General features: G+C 36.8%; 1 protein-coding gene across 8 annotated transcripts in view; it reads left to right on the top strand.

Annotated features, from left to right (window-relative positions):
* Positions 1 to 19,436, top strand: part of CCDC91 (coiled-coil domain containing 91) — a 292,175-nt gene that overhangs the window by 136,107 nt on the left and 136,632 nt on the right. The gene's annotated exons all lie outside the window — the stretch shown is intronic.

Below are 19,436 nucleotides of genomic sequence, written 5' to 3'. Positions count from 1 at the left end.
ATATATAAACATAGCTTAAGAGTCATAATTCTAAATGCTAAAAGGCTTGTTATGAAAAACAGCATTCAATGATTTTTTCCTTGCTCCTGCCATTTTTGCCCCCTCCCAACAGCAAGAACTTCCAACTTCCCAAATTAATATCTATGGCTATGTTTTTAAATAACAGACTTAAAATGTTGCTACTTCTTGACTTTTTCAGAGTTTTACAATTCTTACTTCCAGGCCACACTTCATTTTCCCACTATAGTTATATAATAGGTTTGATTAGATTAGCATTCAATGTTTACATTATGATGACTGTGTTAAAAGCAATTGACGCCTGAATTGTAATACACTATGATTAACTTTCCCTTCTTGAAAACTTTTTGTTTATCTTGAAGCGAATATTATTTTATGCGTATTTTACTCATTGTGACTTTTTTCATGCAGTTGTTAAAAAAACTTTTGTTGTAAATTCATATATGTTTTATCTTAATTAATGGAATTCTTGGGCCTTGACTGAGAATTCTGTGTCCCGCTGGTGTTTTGTGCTTGCTTCTGGTGGGAACTGGGGGCATCAGCTGTCTTGGTTGTATACCGGTACACTTTTAGGATTTCTATTTTTTGATTGCCTAGTAACTAATTATTTTCACTTGGTGCCACCCCAGGACCAAATAATATGTGTGTTTCTGATTGAAAAGCCTATGTCGGTCTTTGTTCTAATACTACTGGGAATGTTTCCCATTTAAAAATTAAGGTTCAGTTCAGTTTCTCTCTCTTTTTAAAAAGATTTTATTTGTTTTTAGAGAGAGGGGAAGGGAGGGAGAGAGAAGGAGAGGAACATCCGTGTGTGAGATAAACATTGATCAGTTGCCTCTTATACATGCCCCAGCCGAGGACCTAGCCCACATCCCAGGCCCTGACCAAGAATCAGACTATCGACTTTTTGCTTTATGGGATGGTGCCCAAGCAACTGAGCTATGCTGGTCAGGACTCAGTTTCTCTTTTGCTTTTTTAAAAATTTTGTTTTGGTTCTTCAGTAACTTTCCTTACTTCCTGTAAGCCAAGCAATACTGTAAACATTAAGCTGTGGGTATGACCTAGTTGTATTTTCACTGGAAGCCCTTTTGAGTATGCAGTGGTGCTGACGATGATGTCCTGGGGCCTGGTTTGACCACCGTGCTGGAACTCGAAGCATCCCTTCAGTGTCTGGTGTTTGATGTGGAGAATTTGCTGAGTTATTTTTAATGAAATGCTTCCATATTATTTGGATAATAATATCTATTATCCACCCTCTGTAATACCTGTTATTTGGATCCTTGATCCACTGGATTGATTGTGTCTTATAGTATCTTTTTCTCGTTCCTTTATTTTCCCTCCCCTTTCCGGTTGGTATTCTGAACTTTATTTTCCAACTCTTGTATTGATTGTTTTCATATGTATTATGTTTTGAACCCCCAAGAGCTTTTATTTCTTTGAGATGTTCATATTATTCTGTATCCTTGTATAATCTGCTTATTCTAAGAAGCTTTTTTCCCCCCTACTATTGTATTGCAGTGTTTGTGTTCCATTTAGAGGCTTCTTTTAAGTGACTGGTGATCTATAGCTCTCTCTTTATTAGGAGTAGGCCACAAGAGGTTGATTGGAAGCCCTCCTGGTGAATGGGGCAAGTTGTAGGGTAGGTTTCATTGTAAGGTTTTCTGACAAGGCTGTTGATTCTCAACCCTTTCTCACTACCTGTACCTTTAAGCCAGCCTGGCTTCCTGGGCACACAGCTTGTGTATTGGCATAGGAGGACCATGTGATTACAGGGGCGTGATGCTTGGTTTAATGATCTGCTGTTGCTATCTTAAAATTGTTAATTTTTGAGCAAGGCCCCCACATTTCTGTTTCATAATGAGGCCCACAAATTTTGTAGCTGGTCCTGTCTTTTTTTCTAGATTTCATTACATTCCTCTAAACAGCCAATTTAAGCCCCTGCCTGGTAAGGATAATTCAGATTAAATAGGGAAAGATTTCTGGGGCTTAAAGATTCCTTTATTCTTCTACTGTCATGTTTAGGGGCAGTCTCCCAGCTCTGCAAAGTGGTGGGAGGGATCTAGAGGTGGCTTCCCTGGCTGGACAGCTCAGGTGGTTAGAGCACTGTCCCAATATGGCAAGACTGCGGGTTCAATCCCTGGTCAGGGCACACAGAAGAATAAACCAATGAATGCATAAATGAAGTGGAACAACAAATCAGTGTTTCTCTCTCTCTCTCTCTCTCTCCCCCCTTCCTCTCTCTCAAATCAATAATTAAACATTTAAAAATAAATAGATAAAGGTGTTCTGTCATTTCTCCTGTTTTTAGCATTCCTTTTACATTCATTTTCAGAGCACTTGCTGCTGCTGAATCAAGAATGTTGGTAGTTTCTGAAGTATTATTGAATTACTTCTTAACTTTTCACATTGCTGCTTTAACATTCAGCTTTCTTGGTTTTGCTGTTTCAGCTAGCACACATCCATCTGCTTTCTATTTTTTGTTTTTTGAACTCTTTGACTCTTTGCCTTTATGGCTTTGTGTTATTACAAACAAAACAAATACCAAAATCAAAGCAAAATCAGAAAACCAAAACTTTTTTTTTAGGTATTTTAGTTGCATTTTGGGTGGCAGCAACAGTAAATATCTGGGTATAATTTGCCATCTCTTGTAAAGATCTGTTATTGCTACTATGCTGCTGCTGATTGAGATCTGTATTAAGTTACCAATGTTTTGTGTAAGAAAGAGAAAGGCTACCTTATGATATCATTAAGAGAAATATCTAATTGTGTCAATATACTGGGTGGCCTGGGATCAAATAAAAGTTGAAGCACTCGAGGTTTATTAGTGAGTAAAGAAAGAAATTCTTTCAAAGGCAGACATTGGAAAAGTACTGTAATAGAATCTTAGGGCTGCTATAAAATACTTATGCTACTTGGGTTAAGATAAATTTATTCTCTCAAAGTTCTGGAGGTCAGAAGCCATGTTCCCTCTGAAGGTTCTAGGGAGTCTTTCCTTACCTCTTTCAGTTTCTGATGGTGCCTGACATTCCCCGCTTCTGGCAGCAAAACTCCATTTCCTTCTTCCGCCTTCACATGGCCTTTTCTCTGTATTTGACAGTAAGTCTCCTGGGAACCAGTCCACACGTAACTATGAAGATCTGAAAGCTTTTCCTCTAAGATCAGGAAGAAGGATGTTCACTCTCACCCCTTATATTCAACATAGTATTGGAAGTCCTAGTCAGAGCAATTAGGCAAGATAAAGAGATAAAAGGCATACAAATTGGAAAGGAAATAGTAAAATTGTCACTGTTTTTATCTGGCATGATAGTATATGCAGAAAACCCTTAAGACTCCACCAAAAAACTATAGATCTAATAAATGCATTCAGTCAAGTCGTAGAATACACGATTAATATACAAAAATATGTTTTACTTTATATTAAAATGAACTGTAAGAGAGAGAAATTAAGAAATAATCTGATTTACAATTGCATCAAAAAGAATAAAATACCTAAGAATAAATTCACCCAATGAGGCGAAAGACCTGTATACTGAAAACTGTAAGACATTAATGAAAGAAATGGAGGAAGACACAAATAAATGGAAAGATATTTCATGCTCATTGATTGGAAGAATTAATATTGTTAAAATGTCCATGTAGCCAAAGTAGTCTACAGATTCAATGCAATCTCTTTTAAAATACTAATGACATTCTTTTCAGAAGTAGAACACATAATCCTAAAATTCATATGGAACCACAAAAGACCACAGATGGCCGAAACATCCTTGAGAAAGAACAACAGAGTTGGATGTATCATGCTTCCTGGTTTCAAACTATACAAAGACAGATACATAGATCAATGGAAGAGAATAAAGAGCACAGAAATAAACCTATGCATATATGGTAAATCAATTGACAACAAAGGCACTAAGAATATACAATGGGGAAAGGACATCCTCTTGAATAAAGAGTGTTGGGAAAATTGGGTAACCATATGCAAAAAATTGAAAATGGACTAGTCCCCTAAACAATATACAAAAATTAACATAGACTTGAATGTAAGAACTGAAAGCATACAACACATAGAAGAAAACATATGTGGTAAGCTTTTTACATTAGTCTTGGCTATGATATTTTGGATCTGACACCAAAAGCAAAGGCAATAAAGGCAAAAATAAACAAATAGGACTACATTAAATTAAAACCATCAACAAGACAAAAAGTCACTCTACTGAATGGAAGAAAATATTTACAAATGATATATTCCACAGGGGATTAATATCCAGAATATATAAATAATTCATATAACTCAACAACAACAAAAAACAATTCAATTAAAAAGCAGGCAGAGGATCTGAATAGACATTTCTCTAAAGAACACATATAGGTGATGAACAGACACATGAAATGATGCTTAGCATCACTGATCATCAGGGAAATGCAATCAAAACCACAGTGAGATATTCACAGCTGTCAGAAGGCTATTATCAAAAAGGCAGCAAAGAACTACTGTTGGTGAGGATGTGGAGAAAAGTGAACTCTTTTGCACTGGTAGGATTTTAAATTAATGTAGCCACTATGAGAAACAGTATGGAGATTTCTCAAAAAATTAAAAAAACACAACCATATGACTCATCAATTCCACTTCTGGGTATTTATCCAAAGAAAACAAAAACAATAATTCCCAAACACATTTGCACTTCTATGCTCATTGTGGTGTGTCTACAGTAGTCAGGATTTGGGAGCAACCCAGGTGTTCCTTGATAGGTGAATAATAAGGAAAATGTGACATATATAGTGGAATATTACTTGGTTATAAAAAAGAATGGCATCTCGCCATTTGTGATGACAAGGAAAGACCTAGAGCGATAATTTTCAACCTTTTTCATCTCATGACACATATAAACTAATTACTAAAATTCTGTGGCACAACAAAAAATATGTTTTGTGCCTGTCTGACAAAAAAATGGGTATAATTTGATTCATTCACACTTGATGGCTGTTGTTGAGTTGGCTGTTGTCATTTTTAATTGAACAGTCTACGGGGAAAGAGGTCAGTGTCCCTGACTAAATAGTTAGGTACTGCATGTTTTAAAAATTCTTATGGCACATTGGTTGGAAATTGCTGACCTAGAGAGAATTATATTAAGTGAAGTAAATTGGATAGAGAAAGACAAATACTGTATGATTTCATTTAAATGTGAAAATTAAAAAACAATACCAATGTACAAACAAAACAGAACAGAAACAAACTCATAGATACAGAGAACAAACTGCCAGTTGCCAGAGGAGAGAAGTAAAGGGGATAGATGGAAAAGGGGAAGGAGATGAAGAAGTACAAACTTGCAAGTATAAAATAAGTCATGGAGATGTAATATACAGTATAGGGAATAGAGTCAATATCATAATAACTATGTATGTTGGCAGATGGTTACTAAACTTACTGTGGTGATCACTTTGTAAGATGTATAAATGTTAAATCACTATGTTGTACACCTGAAACTAATATAACATTTTATGACAAGTATAATTAAAAATAAATTTAAAAAATTAACAATATAAAACAATAAGTTGGGATAAGAACCAAATACATATGTTATTGTTAATTTGTTGATGTTTATGGGGTTAAAATATATTTCATTGACACATATATCAAGGGGACATTTTCACAATTGGTTATGGAATTTTAATGATATAGCATGAAATGGAATACCGACTAATGAAAAGCGCAGACACTTTTTCAATGAAGACATATGGATGGCCAACAGGAACATGAAAAGATGTTCAATATCACTAACCATAGGAGAAGTGCAAGTTTAAAGCCCAGTAAACCATTACCTCACACCTGTTAGTATGGCTATCATCAGAAAGACAATTACAAGTGCTGTTGAGAATGTGGAGAAAAGGACACACTTATGCCCTGTTGGTGGGAATGTAAATTGCCTTAGTCACTATGGAAATCATTATGGAGGTTCCTCAAAAGATTAAAAACAAGTTGACCAAATGATTCAACAATTTCTCTTTTGGGTATTTATTCAAAGAAAATTAAATCGCTAACGTGAATAGATACATGCACGCCACGTTCATTGCAGCGTTGTTTATGGTAGTCAAGATGTGCAAGCAACTTAAGTGTCCAGCAATGGATGAGTGGACAAAGAAATTGAGCCGTGTATGTGTCTGTGTCTGTGTGTACTATGGAATCTTATTCAGCCAGAGAAAACTATCTTGCCGTTTATGAAAACACGGATGGACCTTGAGGCATTATGTGAATTGAAATAAGTCAGACAGAGAAAGAAAAATACCATATGGTTTCATTTATATGTGGAATCTAAAAAAGAAAAAAAAAAACACACAAAACAAGCTCATAGATACCGAAAACAGATTGATGGTTTCCAGAGGTGGGGGTAGAAGGTAGACAAAATGGGTAAAGGAGTCAACAAGTACAAACTTCTTGTATTTATATAAAAAAAAATTTCTGGGGATATAATGTGCAGCATGATGACTATAGTTAATAATACTGTTGCTAAGAGAGAAATTTTTTTGATTTAATCTTTATTGTATTTTTTTCATTACCATTTAGTCCTTGTATACTCCCCTCCCCGCAGCAATCACCACTCTGTCGTCCATGTGCATGGGTCCTTTTTTAAGAGAGTAAATTTTTAAAAAATTTGTTACAGTTATAGTTGACACATGATGTTATATTAATTTCTGGTATATTACATAGTGATTAGACATTTATATACCTTACAAAATGAACACTCCTATAAGTCTAGTTCCCATCCCACACAATACATAGTGCTGGGTGGGAACTAGACAATACATAATATTGTAATATTATTACAATATTGACTACATTCCCTGTCCTGTCTTTATGTCCTATGATTCCATGACTGTTTTAATACCTGGCTCTTTGTACTTAATCACTTTCACGTTTTTGGCCCATTCCCCTAACCCCGTCCTATATGTTGACCATCAGTCTGTTCTCTGTATATGTGAGTTTGTTTCTATTCTGTTTGGTTTTTGATTCCATGTCTAAGTGAAATCATGCAGTAATTGTCTTTCTCTGTCTGACTTAGTTCACTTAGCATAATACCTTCTAGGTCCAATCATATTACAAATTGCAAGATTTCAAATCTTAAAAATTCTCATCACAAGAAAAAAAATTCTGGTGGCAAATGTTAACTAGACTTATTATGGTGATAATTTTGTAATATATGGAAATATCAAATCATAACATTGATAACTGAAACTCAGATGTGAATTATACCTCAAAAAAGTAAAATAAAAACAATTCTTGGGTTTGAGGCTCACCCAAAGTCTAAGATGATCGTTTTTCACAGCTCTTAATTATATCGGCAAAGAATCTATTTTTCAAATAAAGTTACATTCATAGGTACTGGAAATTAGGACTAGTACATATCATTTTTAAAAACAATAGGGGGGAGGGAGTAGAGGGTAAAGGGGAACTAAATGGTGATGGAAGGAGACTTGACTTGGGGTAGTGAACACGCAGTACACAGGTGATGTACCATAGAATTGTACACCTGAAACCTATGTAATCTTACTAACCAATGTCACCCCAGTAAATTCAATAAAAATGCAAACTCATGATAGTCCTCCCAAATTTCTGCTCTTCCAAAGAACAAAAATACATTCACCCCATTCCAATATCCCTAGAAATTTCAACCAATTTCAGCATCAGCTCTAAGTTCAAAATCTCATCTAAATATCATTAGCTAAAAAATCCCAAATATTATTATCAAAATTATCTAAACCAGATATGGGTGAGATTCTGGATATCGTCCATCCTGGGGACAAAATTCTCTTCATTGGAGCACCTGTTAAACTAGGAAGCAAGTTACCTACTTCCAAAACACAGTGATGGAAAAGGTAAAAGGTATGGGGTGGACATTCCCATTGCAAAAGGGAAGAATTGGAAGTAATAAAGGTGGTTACCAGTTCTAAGCAACTTTGAAACAAAAGGGAAGAGTTCATTAGGTGTCAAGGCCTGAGAAGAATCTTTTGTGGCTTGATGCTCCACCCTGTGAGCCAATGTCCAGCTTGGTGAGCCTCTGAACTATGGTTCTACTTGGTTGGTATCAGGCCCTGTGGGTGCAGCTCATTTGCTTTCTGTGCTCATGATTCTGGCTTGTTCACTGTCTGCACACTCACTGTCACCCTCTGTGCCTGTGCCTCTGCCAGCAGTTGCCTCTGCACACAGGACTTGAGCTGTTGCATCTGGGCCCGTGGCTCTAGCCTCTGCACCCAGAGCTCTGCCCTCAGAGTCCCTCCTTTCTCTTCAAGGTTAGTGAATGTTTGCAGACACATAGCCCTGTCAAATTATTTTCTCCTAGAAGTTCAACAAACAGACTTTCTTCATTTCATTCTGTTTTGGTTCTCTTCAGTCCAGGCTTGCAGTATTTTTGCCAGTGTAACATTTTCATAAACCTTGTGGATATCCTCTGTAAGTCAAGGTGATTCATGCCCCTAAACACGTTGGGTTCCCACAGGTCCTTTCTGCAGAATTCCTGTTTTTCTTCCTGGCTTCTGCTGAGATGGTTGATTGGATCTGTGAGTCACATATCTAATCTCTTGAGCAAAAAGTTGTTCAGTCACACCCTTGATATCTCAGAGCATGTTTTCACAAAAAAATGAATGTTTTTCATTCTAACATCCTTTGTGACCTGGAGAGACTGAGAACCTCCCAAATCATCAAGTTCTGCTTTCTTTTTGCTTAACATACACTTTTTCACTTATCTTTTTCCTCTTACATTTTACCATGAGCAGTGGGGAGAAACCAGGCCCCACCTTCAATAGTTTGCTTAGAAATCTCCTCAGTTAAATATGGAAAATCATCACTTACACGTTCTACTTTCTGCCCTAGAGTAGAACACAATTTAGCCAAGTTTTCTAACACTTTATAACAAAGATCACCTATTTTCCAGTTTCTAGTAATTTCTTTGTCATTTCTTTCTGAGACCTCACCAGGACCTTTTAATATTTATATTTTTACTGGTATTCTGTTCATGATGATACATCTATTCTCTAAAATGATAGCTTTCTCTCCTGTGCTCTTTACTTCTGAGCCCTTACCAGAATCACCTTCAACATCCATATTTCTACCAACGATCTCTTCAAAGCAATCTAGGTTTCTTCTGCCTTGCACCTTGAAATTCTTCCAGCTTCTACCCACTATTCAATTCCCAAGGTACTTCCACATTTTTAGGTATTTGTTATAGTAGTACCCCTGTTCTGGGCACCAAAATCTTTATATTAGTTTCCTAGAGTTGCTATAACAATGTTTTACAAACTTAGAGGCTTAAAACAGCAAAAGTTTATTCTCATACAGTTATGGAAGTCAGAAGTCTAAAATCAATTGGTTGTCTGTAGTGTGTTTTACCAAAAATTCCAGTGGAGAATCTTTCCCTGTCTCTTCCTGCTTCTGCTGGCACCTGATGTTCTTGGCCTTGCGGCAGCGTATCTTCATTTCTGCCTTCATCGTCACATGGCCTTCTCACCTATAGCTCTGTGTCTCAGTCTCTCTCTCCTTTCTTTTATAAGGAAACTGATCTTAGGACATAAGGCCACTCCAAGTCCAGTATGATCTTACCTCGCAATGACTGTATATGCAAAGACCCTATTTCAATTAAGGTTACATTTATAGATACCCAGGATTAGGATTAAGGATTGGATACCTGGGATCAGGATTGAACATATTTTACGGGGTGGAGGGGTCACAATTCAACCCATTACAAGCACCAAAGATGAAATTCAGGTATTTAAAAATATGACGGTAAATTATAATACTGTGGACCAAAACACTCAGAATATAAAGACAAATGACCAAGATATTAAAAAGTGATTTTCATTATTAAGCTACTTTTCCTTTTTTGATCAACATATTAAATATTTTGAGAATCTGTGCTATTAGAAAACCCCTTTTTTGTTATCAGAGTTAAAATATAATCAAACTTTGGAGAGTACACTTAAGTGGGAAAAGTCATAAGAAATTAGAAGAACTTTTGAGAGGTTTACATCTTTATCTATTGAGATAGATTGCAGCATTTATTGTATTCATAAGACATAAGTCTCTTCTTTAACATTAGCGGGCTGGAAATTGTTCCTTGATATTCTCAAAGTAGGGAACTTCAAAGTAGGGATGATTTGTTGTAATTATCCTGGTAAAAGTAGCTACAGCCCTTTTTATGATTGCAAACTGCTCCTCCCTCTTTTCTCTGATCCCCAGTTCTCCTTCCTTCTTCCTTCCCTCTTTTGCTTAATTTTTTCTCCTTCTTTTCTCCTTTCCATTTCCTTTTATTGTTCCCCTGCTCGGTTTGAATTAGTTTTGAGCATCTCTTTCTCTAGGCACTTGGCCTTTGAAGACTCCAACAAAGTTGAAGATAAATAGTAATTTCTTTTAAATCTGGCACAGAGTGGAGTTTCTGCCTTTTCTGTTGGAGCAAATAATAAGGTGACATTGAAGTGGCAGTCGGAACAGGTCCAATTCAATCAACAAATCAGCCAGGAATTTAGCCAGGGTTACACAAGAGGCCAAATTCTCAGGCTGTGCAGAATTTGGCTTTTTTTTCTTTCACAGATCGTAGTTGGTAGAGGAGATACTGTGCTAATGAAGAAATGATAATGACAACACTAATGGCATTTGGGTAAACATACCATCTTCTCTTATGAATTTTACTTGAGTAGTTGTTTTCATTTGCAGAGTGATGAATTACATGTGACCTGCTTATTCATTTCTCATTTGTTAACTACTGATTCCTTAAGGTTTTAGTTTAGACACAGATGTAACATTTTCATGTCTGAGTTTTGTTGGTTAGTACATAGAAAAATCAATTACTTCTGTGCTTGGGTGAACAAATTATGGAATTTTCTCCATACCTTCATCATTGTTTTGGTTAGGGAAACTTCCAGAAGGAGTTTGTTTTGTTGTCTTGTTTTTGACTGAGAAGATTCAGCAAAGCTGATGATTTTGGAGTCTTGTGTGCTGATGAATTCATGCAGTGTATTAAGGCAGCCATTAATGGAATGGGGCCAGAGATGAAAATGAATTTTTCGAGAGATTGTGGAAGTATTACCCTGAAGTTTAAGGGTATCTGTTTCAGTATTAAATACAGTTTACTATGGCAAAAATGCTTTGTTTCCATATGTAATATTACTTTATACCTTTAGATTGATTCTTACATGCTTGTGTCATTTCTTCTCTCATTTTGTATTTGGCTAAATGTTTGAATTAGTCTGTGAAACTGACTTGAAGATTTTGAAGGATTGTATCATGTGTTGTTATTTGTTAGTGATTGTATGGAAAGACTAAGACATGACATAGAACGGGGAGGTAGAGATTAAACATTAATTCAATGGGAAAAACTTCCTGTTGCGTAATGCTGTGTCATGCCAGTGGTAGGTACTTTCTCTTAGAAACCAACTAGACTTGTTGCTGCTGTCAAATGTGGGTTCAGCAAGTGATGGAGAGTAGTGCTTTGTTGTTTTTGTTCTATTTTGACAAAGGGCACATCTAGTATAATCTGATCTTTGTGCTTCTCTGACATTTGCAATTAGGCCACGTTAGTGCATTGGATTCCTCGGATTTTGGTGGGAGGACAGTTAGACCTTTTCAGTTCATTGGTTATTCCTCTATCTTTATTTTGATTTACTGCCCTGCAAATTTCCTTTTGGAATATCTGGAGGTGTTTATGGCTGCCTTAGCCAATATAGTTGATTAGTTCTTGTGAAAGGGATATGATCTTGTGGCTTCTCAGAGATTGGTGGTGAAGCTTATATTGGAAACCTTTCTCAATCAGACAATATTAACTAATTATGTTCTGCTAATTATGTTCAGCCTAATTATAGACTTGTCTTGACCAAAGAATTTGGAAATTGAGAAGCAATTGCATTCTAATAAGTGGGATATAATGGTTGATTGGTGTTTGGAGTTCCTTTCCTCCCTTCTTTTCTTCTATCTTTCTTTTTTTTCTCTTTTAAGTACTGCAGTAATTCATTCCTAATGCATAAATCAAATGTTGGCTTTTACCATCTGTGTTGCAGAGGATCTTGTTACTATGCATGGATTAACTTATTAGTGGTGATTAGTATGAGTTCTATTGTTAGCAGTGGCCAATAATAATATAATGTGAATTGAGAAATGTTTATCAGTTTGTGCCTTAAGCCTGGGCTTTAAAATTTTTTTGTGTGTATAAATCTTGATTCCAGTATCTGAATTGAGTTTTGTCATCAATATACTAATGATGCCTACTTTAAAATTTTGTTAATTTCTCATTCTTTTATTGTGAAGGATCTACATTTGTTAATTTCATGGTTCCTATTTACATATGTATTTAACAAATATTTTTCAAAACCAATTATGTTAGGCATATTAAGGATAATAGACCTGGGTACATTTAATAATTTTAATAAGGTTACTTTATATTATTTTTTCAGACCAAAAGTTCTGGCTGGCAGTAATAATCAATTGATGAATGACTATTTCAAGTTTTATCAAGATTGACCAATTTGTATCTTGCTATCATTGAAAGATATGACTTATGACATGTGATTCTATGTGTTAATGGATTTTATGTAGAAAATGAATCTATTGATGAGGAGTTGGGAGTATACTCAAATAGTTTAGTCTTTGGATATCTCTTACCAAGCACTGGGCTGGCTACCAGGAGATGGGATTCAGGCTTCACTCTGCCCTTATTGAACTAGTGACTTTGAACAATTTCCTTGCCCTCTCTAGGCTCAGTTTTCTCACTTATAAAATGGATATATTGGAAGAGCTTACCTTTAAAGTCTCTTCTTATTTAAAAAGTTTGTAGTTTTATTTAAGCTGAGGGCATTTTCATGAGTCTTTCCTTTATAGTGATGATTTTGGGTTTGACATTTTGAAAGAAATCTATCATTGTGGCCAAACTTGGTTTTGACTACTTTGTAGATAGGTTGAAAATTGTTGGCTCTATATTTTTGAGATAAAAATTTCAGGCTATGTATGATTTTTTGGTTATTCCCCTGGGTTTTTTTTGGGGGGGGGCAGGAGTAACTGGGCAGCCTGGTGTGTTACAATGTAGTTATATGATTGCCATCAGTAACTTCGAAGTAAGCAAAGGGGGATTGATAGGTCAAGTTTTAGCTTACTATATCGTAGAATAGTGCTAGAAACATTGGAAGAGTTTTCTTAGAAATGATTTAATCTCATTCCCTCATTTAATAGATAAAGAAACATGTCTAAAATATTTGTTAATTTATATGGACAATTATAAATTACATTGAAAACATTGACCATAATCACATTCATTCACTCAACAAACATGTATGTGGCCCTATTAAGTAGCCTCATTCTTGAAGACTAGGTTTTAAATACATTTCTGACATTCTTATTATGATGTTAAATAACTGTGTCTTTGATGAAGATTGAAATATATTTCTTTCTTCCCGAATATGTTTGGCCTCCAAATCCTGTCCTTTCTTACTTCTTTATGCAGTCATTATATATTGAGCTGACATTATACACAAGGCAGTATTTGAGGTACAGGTATTCAATGGCAAGTAAATTTTCAACTTCCCAAATGGGAAGTTAATGTTCACCTTTGAAATCTCTCTAGTGTCTGCTTTCCCAAGTGCCATAGTGTTAGAGAGTACCATCATTATCTTTCCATCACTATAGTAACAGGGGAAGATAGGCAATGGACAATAAACACAAAATAGTAAGTAGTGATAGGTGCTGTGAATAAAAATAAAGCATGATTAATAGATAGTGATGAGTGTGTACTATTTTATCCAGGGCGGGTGAAGGAACCTCTCTCTGGTATTACGATTTCTGAGGAAATGGGTGTGTGATATCTGGGGAGTCCCCAAAATTGCCTAAGATGTTGATATAGAAACAAAATGTCAAAATACCGATTTCTATTACTTTTTTTAATCTTGAAAAGTAAGAGAAAAACTATGTGATTATTTAGCACATGTATTGATGCTTTTGCCTTTCCTAATTCCTTATACGAGACCAGTTGCATACCATTTGTAAAATAACCTGACTTGAGTGGGAGTTCCAGAGTGATGAGTTAGTAGGGAGGCCCTGAGTCGCTTACTTGTTTTTAGTGTAAAGTAATGCATGAGCTTGCTTAACCGGGTAATTGAATTTTGCTGGCGAATTATGTAGTTTTTATTAGAACAGCTTTCACAGAAATGGAAAATGACTTTAAAAAGAATGCTTCCATGAGCCATAGATTGATAATCGTGCCAATAAAAATCAATGTTATAAAAAGTTCCTCTAGTGGTTCTTTATGTCCAAGGCTGTCCAACCCGCGGCCAATGGGCCACATGTGGCCCAGGATGGCTATGAATGCGGCCCAACACAAAATCGTAAATTTACTTAAACCACTTAAGAGATTTGTTTTTTTTGTGATTACGTGTTGCAATGCATTTAACGTGTGGCCCAAGACAACGCTTCTACCAGTGTGGCCCAGAGATGCCAAAAGGTTGCATACCCCTGGAACTTTAGGCAATTTGGAAAAATAATGGCTTAGCTACAATAAGATATATTAGGGACATAGCAGAAAGGGAAAGTAGATGATGTAATGAAACAGAACTTGTTGCATCAGTAAGGTATAATAAATGAGGGAGTTGAAAAACAAGTAAGTGTAGCAGTATATGAATAAGAACTATTGACATTATCTTTTATCTTTAATATAGTTAAAGTTTAATATTCTCTCAAAGGTCATTGGAGTGATGGTACAGTCATTCTTTGCAGTCATGCAGGCTCCTTGGCTGGCAGAGGCTTTCATTGCCCTCCTGGGCATTGACATCCAGCAAGCAAACAGAGGAAGACAGGAAGTGTGTGGAGGATTGTGTGGGCGGGTTTTGTGCTTCAACCCTGAAATGGTGTACATCTCTTCCACCAACCTGACATTCTAACGTAAATCCCAGTTGGTTGAGATGCATTACCCCATTTACATACAGCTAGATTCAATTTACTAATGTTTTAGTTTTTATATTTTTAAGAGATTGATTCCTAATTTTATTTTTTAAAAATATCTTTGCACATTTTAGTATAAGGGATATGCTGCCCTACTAAAATATGTGGGGAAATAATCTCTTTTTTCCTAGTCTCTGGAAGAATATGTGTTAGATTTCTGTTATGTCTTTCTGAAATATTTATTAAAATTTACTTAAGACATGTGGGCTTAGAGATTCCTTGGTCAGGGTTTTTTTTTTTTTTTTTTTTTTTTAAGATAGCTTCAATTTCTTTAACACATACAGAACTATTAAGTTTTTTAATCATATCTTTCAGTTTTCCTAAGTTGTGTTTTTTTCTAGGAGTTTCTTATTTCATCTAAAATGTCATTTTTATTGATACAATATTTTATAATATCTGATTGTTTTTAGAAATATCTGTAGGTTATGTAACATTCTGAATTCATGTACGATATTAAAAATTTGTTTTGTATTTTTAATCATTATCATCTTACTACATTTCATTTTTTGACATGTCTATTTGATCCTTTTAATGTGTTCCATATCTTTTTAAAGTCTTTTTGGTATTTTCCATCATTTTTTTCTCTTTTTGCTGTGGTCTGTACTTTTGGTTCTCTATTCTTGCTTTCAGCTCTGTTTAATCTACTATTTACCTCATCTTTTGAGTTATTAACAGCATATATTTCTCAGCTATAGAATTTTTATTTTAGGAATTCCAGTTCTTTGATCTGAATGACAATCTTTATCCTATCCATTTTTTAATGTTTTTCCCAAACACCCTAATCACACATATTTTAAAGTCCTTGATAACTAATAACTGAATCACTGATGGGCCTTTTTCTTTCCTGTTTTTTTCTTCGTGCCTTCTACTGTCTTCTCTGATAAGATTGTATTGAAAGCTGTATGTACCTTGTGTTTTGAAAAATTGAAAAGGCTCTGTGGAATGTTAACATTGTCCAAAGAGAGTTCATCCTTTTTCTTTCTTAGGAGGTAAAATGGGTGGTCGATCACTATAATCCAGTGATTCTCAAACTTTATGTATTAAAATGTCAGTATAGACCAGTTCAGATTTCCGGCCAAGATGGAGGCATAGGTAGAAACCCTCCGCTTCCTTACACAACCAAAAGGAGTATAACCACCAATCTAAAATCAATAAACAACCAAAAGTGCCAGGAAATCAAACTACATGCAACTCTGACAACCAAGGAATTAAAGAAAAAAATCAACCAGAACAACCAGACCGATAAGGCGGAGGAATGCACAGGCCAACTCAGAAAAACCTTAGCAACACAGTGGACCCTATGGGCAGGGCTGGCTGCCAAACTTGGCAGGCTGCATGGGAGGGGCTGACTTAAGGGAAAACTGAGACTCAGCTGACTGTGGGCTACAACTGGGGTTGCCACGGTGGGAGTGTCTCCCAGTCTTACATGAGAGTCTGTTGGAAAGTACGCTAGAGACAAGCAGGCGAGCTGTACTGTTCCCTCTCTGGCACGTCCCTTACAGACAAAGAAATGTTGCCCAAATGAAAAAACAGCAAAACCTCAGAACTAAGTGAGGAGGAGATAGCCAACCTATCTGATGGGGAATTTAAAGCCCTGGTAATCAAAGTGCTCACAGAACTGATTGAGCTTGGTCGAAAAATGAAAGAACAAATGAAAGATATCAAAAATGAAATAAAGCAAAATATTCAGGGAACCTACAATGACAGGAAGGAAACCAGGATCCAAAGCAATGATTTGGAGCAAAAGGAAGAAATGAACATCCAACCGGATCAGAATGAAGAAACAAGAATAAAAAAAATGAAGAGAGGCTGAGGATTCTCTGGGACAACCTGAAATGTTCCAATATCTGAATCATAGGGGAGCCAGAAGGAGAAGAACAACAGCAAGAAATTGAAAACTTATTTGAACAAATAGTGAAGGAAAACTTCCCCAATCTGGTGAAGGAAATAGACTTCCAGGAAGCCCAGAGAGTCCCAAAGAACTTGGACCCGAAGAGGAACACACCAAGGCACATCATCATTAAATTACCAAAGATTAAAGACAAAGTGAAAAATCCTAAAAGCAGCAAGAGAAAAGGAGACAGTTACCTACAAAGGAGTGCCCATTGGATTATCGGGTGATTTCTCAAAACAAACCTTGCAGGCAGGAAGGGGCTGGAAAGAAGTATTTGAAGTCATGAAAGGCAAGGACCTACATCCAAGATTACTCTATCCAGCAAAGCTATCATTTAGAATGTAAAGGCAGATAAAGTGCTTCACAGATAAGGTCAAGTTAAAGGAGTTCATCATCACCAAGCCGTTATTATATGAAACATTAAAGGTACTTATCTAAGTAAAAGATCATCAAAAATATGAACAGCAAAATGAAAACAAACTCACAACTATCAACAAATGAACCTAAAAGAAAAGAAAAACAATGAAAACAAAAACTAAGCAAACAACCAGAACAGGAACAGAATCAGAGAAATGGACATCACACGGAGGGATTTCAGTGAGGAGGGGGAAGGGAGGAATAGAGGGGAAAAGGTACAGGGAAGAAGCGGCATAATTGGTAGGCATAAAATAGATGGGGAGAGATAAAAAATGGTAGAGGAAACAGAGGACTCAAGGAATTTATGTGTACAACCCATGGACATGAACCAAGGGGGGGTGAAATGCAGAGGGATTGGGGGGCAGGGTGGAGCGGGAGTAAAGGGGGAAAATTGGGAAAACTGTAATAGCATAATGTATAAAAAATACTTAAAAATAAAATGTCAGTATATATGTGCAAACCAAAATTAATTTTAGACTGTAATAAAGAATAAAAAGCATTTATTCGAGCAAAAGGAGCTACTGCCCAGGACACACAGATTCAAGCACAAAATTCGGGTAGCATCCCCAGGCAAATGAGAAACTGCCTTTTTTTTAAAGACTTTATTTATTTATTTATTTTTAGAGAGAGGGTAAGGGACGGAAAAGAGAGGGAGAGAAACATTGAAAGACAGAGAAACACCAGTGGGCTACTTTCTATATGTGCCCCAACCAGGAACTGAACCCGCAACCCAGGCATGTGCTCTGACTGGGAATCAAACCAGTGACCTTTTGCTTTGCTTTGTGTGAGGAAGCCCAGCCAACCGAGCCATGATAGTCAGGGCAGGGCTGCCTTTCTTTAGCTAGAGTTCTCATCTAAGTTTCCAATTAGATCTGTTTTATGTAAATTAGGTATCCAGATTGTGTGGTTCTGACTGGCTGGGGCAGTTCTCAGTGCTTTGGTAGAAAGATGAAACCAGGGTTTCCCTGCATTGGTGTCGTGAGCTTACGTTAGTGATACAGTCTTTTCTATAAGTCAGCCAGGCAACCGCTTGGCTAGCTGCCTGCTGAGCAGCCCAGCACCAAGGAATAGACAAGAGTCACACAGTAACTATGCTACTCACTCAGCTTTTCTTGAACGCAGGTTCACTCAAAGCAGAACATCAACATACATTAGTATCCTACTCACACTCTATCTAAGAGAACTATAACACACACAGCAATCAATGGGGGATGACAAACCCAAGTCCCAGAATCTCAGGCTGCAGGTCCGGGAGACAGCATGGTGGGCAAGGGAGTCATCAGTGTCTTGCAAGGAAGGATCTCTGCAACCAAGTGGGCAGCAGGGCAGCGCCTCTGGCGGCCGACACCAAGGGAGATCCTTGGGGCGTGGAGCAGCACTGTGGTGTGTGGAGCTTGGCTGTCTCCACAGTGGTCTGGAGCCTGCCTCACTTATACCTTGAAAGTGGTGTACTCCTCCCTTCTGGGTCTTTTTGATAAGTGTCTTGGCACCCCTGATGGCAAGTGTGGGATTTCTCCAGGAGCCTGAATGTGGGTGGTCCTGCTCTGCAGACATGGCTGTTCTGATCACATGTGCAGATATCTTTAGTGTGTCTTATCACCAGATGTGTCTGCTCTGACTTAGGTGGTTTTGCTCTTGAACCAAAGTGTCATGGCTGTATCTTGGTTGCCATGAGTGACTCCGCTTTGTTTTATATACTTTGTTCTATCTTGATTGGACCAGTGCCATTTTATGGGCCCTGCTCTCCACAATTCACATAAACAAGCAGTGCAGGAAGCCCACAGTTCAGCCTGAGGTTCTTCCAGGTATACAGAATGTGTGAGGAGCCCCTGTCAGCAAATGGCCGCTAGGCTGTTATTATTCATAAAATTGGGTCCTCCAGTGACCATGAGGAGTCTACCTCAGAAGATAAATTCCTTCTCATGGTTCACATCGAGTCAATCATTCTTCTTGGGGTCCACATATGTAGTACTGGAGAAGTAATAAAAAAAATTAAAGACAAAGGTTTGTTGAAGTATACAAGGCCTTCTGTCTCTTGATCAAGGGCCAGAATCGCCACATTCCCCAAGGGATAACACCATTGCCTTATGTGATCTCATCTCTCAGCTAAGAGGTTTTTGTTTTCGGTTATTCTCTTTCATT

Source organism: Desmodus rotundus, chromosome 3, assembly GCF_022682495.2.
Source record: "Desmodus rotundus isolate HL8 chromosome 3, HLdesRot8A.1, whole genome shotgun sequence".
Lineage (NCBI taxonomy): Eukaryota > Metazoa > Chordata > Mammalia > Chiroptera > Phyllostomidae > Desmodus > Desmodus rotundus.
The sequence above is the reverse complement of the archived record's forward strand: the minus strand, read 5'-3'. Positions and strand labels throughout refer to the sequence as shown.